Raw genomic sequence first — 6,853 nt, 5'->3', positions numbered from 1 at the left:
TAGACTATAGCGATGGTCAGACATTGGAAAGGGCTATAGGCTGCATACCGTCGCGTTGACCGCAGTTGAACCTTTGTGTAACTGACAAGGTTTTTCACGTGCAAGTAATGCAGGCGACAGCTCACTGGCAATGTCATAGCAAGAACGACTTTGTAAAATCAGTCGCCGTCAAGGAGCCAAGCTCGACTCATGTTTTTCGTAACACTTTAGCAGACGGGCTCCTGTTTTAGGTATCTGACTGAAGAAGGATGAAGACTGACGAACTTTCCCTATCAGTCTACGTGATATCTTCCATTTTCATATTCATGCCAGGCCGGCGACTGTACTAAATGTTGGCTTTACACTCTTTTGAGTGTTCCAACTGGAGGGTTTCATCGACGGAGGCTGAACTGAACCAGTCAACTGCGGCTTGATGTACATGACCATGGCATGGAGAGCTGGCAGGGTTCTACAGTTAGCCGCCGAGACGAACTGGAAGGATCAAGGACTACGTCAAGCAATGGTCGCGGTGTCGTGAGGACTGGTGCATCCTTGTCAGTCGTCTGAAGGACTTACAGCCATACCAACATCTTGAAAGCCGAAAGATGGCAGTAGGGTAACGTACAGTAGAATACCTATTCGTCTTACCTGTTAAGCTGCTTTGTTTGAGCCAAAAGGTGTCTGCGTCTTGGACTGTAGAGTTTCTTGCGGTGTTGTCGGCCTAGAGTACTGGTCGAAGCCCGGAAATGATTTTGTGATGTAAAAAGCTTTGTAAACTAATAATAATTAGTCTTGGCAGTGTCAAGATCCATTTAACACCAGGTTTTTGCGTGTGTGAGTGCGTGTGCGCTTGTGCCTTGTAAGCTACGGTAGCGGACAACTATTCAGATTACATTCAAGTCTGTAAACAAATACTAAATTTATAGAGTTGTGTAGAGGCATTTATGATTGTCTAAAAACCGGGCTATACCACTCCATAACACTGCACGCACTGCAGTGTTTTCAGTCACGAGAATAAAATAGCTTCGTCAATCCACGCGGCAAGGAAGTCGCTCGATTTTTGCGTGCAGCACGAAGTAAACAGACATGCAAGAATAGCGACGGGTTCAAGTTTAGGTCGCTCCAGGAGAAAAATTCTTTTGGATGTTGGCCTTTAACTTGAAACCGGGTACTGGTGCATGTGATCTTCGATGAGTATTTTATTTTTGTTTACTAATTATCCACTTACATTTGTGTAATTATCAAGTTGTTAATATATTTCAAGGTGGCTCTGAATCCGGTGTAACGCGGCGGGCTGTTCGGACTGAGTGGTCCGAAAACTCAACCTGGGATCGGCAACGGCACAACTGGTATGCATGAATGACATGTTACAGTTAAAGTTATACCAAACTAGATAGAATCTCTCCACGGACCTACATTCTACGTAGAATGTAGGTCCGTGATCTCTCTGACCAAACTTAATCCTAGTCTGTTGGCACTGATTTTTCCCCCCTTTTCCGTTTCACCACGGTCCGTGGTTTCACAGTATTAATTTAGTCTCCGCCGAACGCATTAGCAGTGCTTCTGCATTGCTTGGTACTATGGTCACCACTGCTGCAGTGCGTAATAGGAGTACGTGATGTCAGTATCGTGTTAACTTGAGTGCACATGTACCCAGGGGTAGAGTACACTTTCTTGTATTCAGAGCAACATGAAACTGCACTATGCTATTTTTTCTTGTCTGTCGGACGTAAACAACAGAAGCGTCAATTGATCAACGAGGCCGAATCGGAAAGGTGACAGAGGCGGAAAGCTGACATGATCGAACAGTGCAGGTGGCCTCAAGTTGACACCTCTCTGCTCACAGGCAGTAGCAGGGGGATGGGGGTGGGGGGTGGAGGAAGGCTGAGCTGGCTAAACTCAGCGGGGTGCTGGCGTCGGCTGGAAGTGGAAGAGCCCAGGACATAAATGAAAAGGCGAACTCTCCCAAGGTTCAGTGGTCATGGCTTGCTTGGGGTAGGGAGTTTGGTGTTGTGAACAGGGATGCATGGCATTTCCAGCTGGAGAGTGAAAAGTCACTGCCACAAGATTGGACAGCATTCAACAAAGTCACACTTGAACTGAGAAGACATGCGGACTCAGTGACATGCGGCTCAATCTTCAGGGTTTTATTACAACAGGTTTTGAATGGTTATTCCTGCAAAGCATGTGTTGCAAAGAATCTGCACACACATGCGTGCCTCTGTATGTATTTGTGTGGCTGCTTTTGTATGATGCCTGTTCAGTCACGGTGAGTGCGTTCATTGCCTTGAGAATTTTGTTCTGTTACTTTGATAAACACCATTGATGAAGACAATTTTTACAAAACATTTTACAAAATAATATTACGAGTTTGATGTTATCGTTTTAGTACAAGTAGTCTAGTGCCTAGCACAGCCATATACTCAATCATTTTGTTTGTGCGCATGTCATGTCAGTGTGATTATATGGGGGAGGGGAGGGGAGGGGAAGGGGGGGGGGGAGGGGGCACCATTTGACAGTACATTTTTGTGAATGCATACGATGAACAGGCAAACGGTGAACCTGGACACTATGATGTTCGCTACTGCGAATGAGAACGTTTTTAATCACCAGACCAATTCGTGTGATAATATTGTTGTCCTTATATTTGCACAAATTCAATTGAATAAAACATTTGCAGATTCTGCCACACCATATATTCAAGACATCTGCAGATGCCCCAGGTGTGAGTGCACATATGGTCTGTTTCTGTAGGTTTTATCATATTGTTATTTTATTTCAGATGCCACTGACATCAGTGAATTTGAACAGCAGGCAGAAGATGCATTCCTTCATCTTCTTCTTCTTCTTGTCGTTCGCTGTTAGATCGTCAGTCCGGACTGCAGGGCGCATTCCTTCGTGATACGTCGTTCGGTAAGCGAAGGTCATGGATATATCTCAATCATAAATATGATGATACGTCGTTCGGTAAGCGAAGGTCATGGATATATCTCAATCATAAATATGATGAACAAAATCATAAACACAAACACTTCTTAGTATTTTTATATTCTTCTTTCTCAAAAAACAACAAATTTGAATATAATCATGTGGATTAATAAAGATTGGAAATTATTCAAAAAAATTATTCAATGAATAATAAATAATTCATTTTGTCATGAAGTTTGTTACTGACATCTGGTATTTTTTTTTTCTTTCTTTTTTGAGAGTCGGAAATTTTATTTGTTAGGCCTCCGGCCCATAACAAGACTGGTGACGCATAATACAAGCGAACAATGTTTAAAAGAAGCAAACTTATGGACCTGCATCTTGCAACTGTGCATTTTCCAGAGAATCAGTGCGAAATCGTATAGCTTTGTAAATATACGTTGCTATAACTGTCTTACCACTTGGCCATTTGTAGAGGATAGTACAGGCATGGGAATTGAAAATTGTAAAAAAGGCGGAAAATTTATAACTGAAGACGCGAAGCGCCAAGTCGACGGCGCGAAGCGCCTAGCCTTACTAGGGGGGTCCGGGGGCATGCCCCCCGGAAATTTTTTTCTCCAAAGAACCAAGATGGTGCAATCTGGTGTCATCTGAGCTCCAAGTTTGCCATTAAATTCTGTTTTTAGAATCAGAGTTTTTAGTACAAAAAATGTACCAATGTTTGCTTTTTTGAAGAAAAAAAATATATACATGTATTATAATAATATTATGGTTTAAATTTTTAAAAAAATTGATCTGTTGAGACAAACAGGACAATGTAACTTGTAACATAATCTGTGCAATCTGGTTTCCTTTCAAACATAAAAGTTCAATAACTGAGGCGGGCGGTAGCAATGCGTGAACAAAGTACGGAAAGTTTTCGCGGGCTTTTGCGCAAAGGCCAAAGTAACCGGTGCTTTTTTTTTGTGCCTCCCCCCTTTATTTTTTCGGCGGACACTTTTGCATTTTCGGCGGAATAAAACAAAAAATCGGCGGAAATCCGCCGTTCGGCGGACAATTCCCATGCCTGATAGTAATTGGCACATTCTAAACATGGATGGGTTCCGATAATACTTTGAGGCTATTAATTCAACTCTGATCTCATTATATGCGGGACAAACAAGTAAAAAATGAACTTCCGTCTCAAGTGTATCATCTGAGCACAAAGGGCAAATAACTGTCTGTCTACGTTATTCATATTGGGTTTATACTGTAAATAGTGGTTATTTAAGGGTGACATACCAAATCTGAAACGTGCTAACATTCTCCTCAAATGAACATTTCTTATCTGATACACAAGGACTGCTCAAAAAACGAATACACATGATAAAACACGTGTGATTCAAGGGAACTATGCCAATCCTGTCTAAAGCAATCGACAAATCTTTGGCGAAATTCTCTTACAAACGTGGAAATATCACCAACACCTTGTGCTTTCCACACTTTACCAAATCCATACTTGTACAAAACATTGCGAACGTTACAAGCCCATGTCGTGTAATTTTGCCTTTGTATAGACAATAACATATCATACACTTTTTGGGGGTACCTGTTGCCATCCATCCGAGTTAATCGAAGCCAAAACTTCTTACACTTTATGTGCGTTACCACAAACAGAGGATAACGTCCTGTTTCACCGAAAACTATATGCCTTGGTGACTTCGAATGGACACCGACAAACCTTTTAATGGCAGACAAATGGACTCTTTCAACAATTTGTTGATCAGAAGAGAGTCCCCAGACCTCCGAACCGTACGTCAAGTATTAATTACCTGATGAAAGTCTTATTTTTCATAGCGTTACATAAGATCATGTTAGCATTTTTTTCTCACAATTTACAACAAATGTCAACATTATCGCATCTGATTATGCATACATATTCTCGGCAAAAAATCAATTTTCTCAACCCAAATAAAGCATTCATTTCTGTGTAAATTCACTCAGACTTTGTACGCCATTAAATGCTGTCCATTTGGCTGTCTCATTCACTTTTCGGAGTTATATGTGTATTTTACAGAGGTCACTTGACCGCAGGCCAATAAAAGGGTTCCCCCCAAATCAATCTCCCACATTTTATTTTATTTTACTGATTATGTGATAGACTCATGCATCAGTTCCAAAGAGATTACAAGTGAAATACACAAGATATAGAAATAAAACAATTTTTTCTGCATAGGCAATTGATTTGGCTTTCTTCTTGTATGTTGTTAAACAGACACAGATAATACTACATGGCTTGCTGTTTTGTATAAGATTTACACGATTTTTTATTTTAAATATTGAACTGCGAGCGAAAGCGAGCTGTTTACTATTTGAAAAAGCAACGAGTGTAAATCTGGTACGACACAGCAAGCCATGTAGTATTCTGTTTATCCTATATACTGTACGTACGTGTATTTTACTGAAAATGTCCTGCAGTCGAGGCAGCTAAATTGAAAACGCTTGGTTTTGGAACCTCGATCTCTTCTAAAGCCTCGTGCAATCTATTACGTCAAAGTAAAGAAACGTCACTCTGAAATTGTGGCGGGACGTGTTACTTCTAAAATTTCATCGAGGGTAATTAGCGAGCGCAATTTTTTTTCTATAATGACGTTTGTCTTGGTGACTTTGGCATCATAAGCAGTGGAAAAACAGGTCCATGCCAGACTTGCTTGACATAACCTCATTTACATGATATACACACGTGTGATTTGAACGAATATTATTTCACGAGTGTCTCTCTCACGTATGTAGGATAACACGTTGTACATAATACGAGTTGTATTTTATTTTTAAAGTGGTACGTTACTTTTTTTGTGAGGTTTATTTTGGGGGTACCTTTATTTGGGCAGCTGTCACTTGACCCCTGTAAAAGAAATAGATCTTTTATTTAAAATATTCCAGATAGCCAAGAGGAGCAACTTTAATGGCGTTGAACGTCTGAATGAATTAACACAGCCATGAATGATTTAGTTGTGGTACTAACAAGGGTGAATTACTTTTTTTGCATAGTTTATTTATAAATATATTCAGAAATATTTAACGTCATTTGTATTTTTGACATGGCTCAAAGAAGGGAAATCCAGTGTTCAATCGATACATAGTATCATAAATCATCATAACGTTTTCAAATTTGTTTATATTGTCTTTAATAGTTTTGTAGTGTCTTCTTCTTCTGCGTTCGTGGGCTGAAACTCCCACGTACACTACGTGTTTTTTGCACGAGTGGAATTTTACGTGTATGACCGTTTTTACCCCGCCATTTAGGCAGCCATACGCCGCTTTCGGGGGAACTAATAGTTTTGTAGTGTTGAATCAACATTACAATTCATGTTACATTTTCAGATTGTTCCAATGCTTTTACGATGATGGAAGAAGTGATGGAAGAAAAGGTAGTGGATCTGACTATGGACGTTGCAGGTAGAGATTTTTATTTTTTATTTATTTTGTTGTTGTTGAAAAAGTAAAAGTTTTTTGCTGATAACATATCAACACAAGAACAATGAAGTTTGAAACGTAATCGCTCTAAATGTATAACAAGTATACATCATGGTTGTATGAAACACATATCCTGGCACATGAAATATTATCAAACATAGCAATGAAAAGGCGAATTTGTAGCGAAACTCAAGATGATTGTTGCAAGCTAGTATGTTTGTCAGTCTCCAAGGCAGTCCAACACTAATAACGTACACAGTCACAGAGAAGAAACTGCTTTTATCACTGACTGAACATAGCCCTCGAATCAATACTGGTTATAACGAATGAACACATAAATACAAACATTGTTACAGATTTGCCTCAATATGTTACACGAGAATCATAACCAAATTAGACTAAGCATTACAATAACATTTGAGAAAAAAGGTAGGTAAGCGCTTCTTTAATAACAATAACAATAACAGCACTTTATGTCCATTAAAATATT

The sequence above is a fragment of the Littorina saxatilis genome, unplaced genomic scaffold (genome assembly GCF_037325665.1).
Source record: "Littorina saxatilis isolate snail1 unplaced genomic scaffold, US_GU_Lsax_2.0 scaffold_518, whole genome shotgun sequence".
Taxonomy (NCBI): Eukaryota; Metazoa; Mollusca; class Gastropoda; order Littorinimorpha; family Littorinidae; genus Littorina; species Littorina saxatilis.
The sequence above is the reverse complement of the archived record's forward strand: the minus strand, read 5'-3'. Positions refer to the sequence as shown.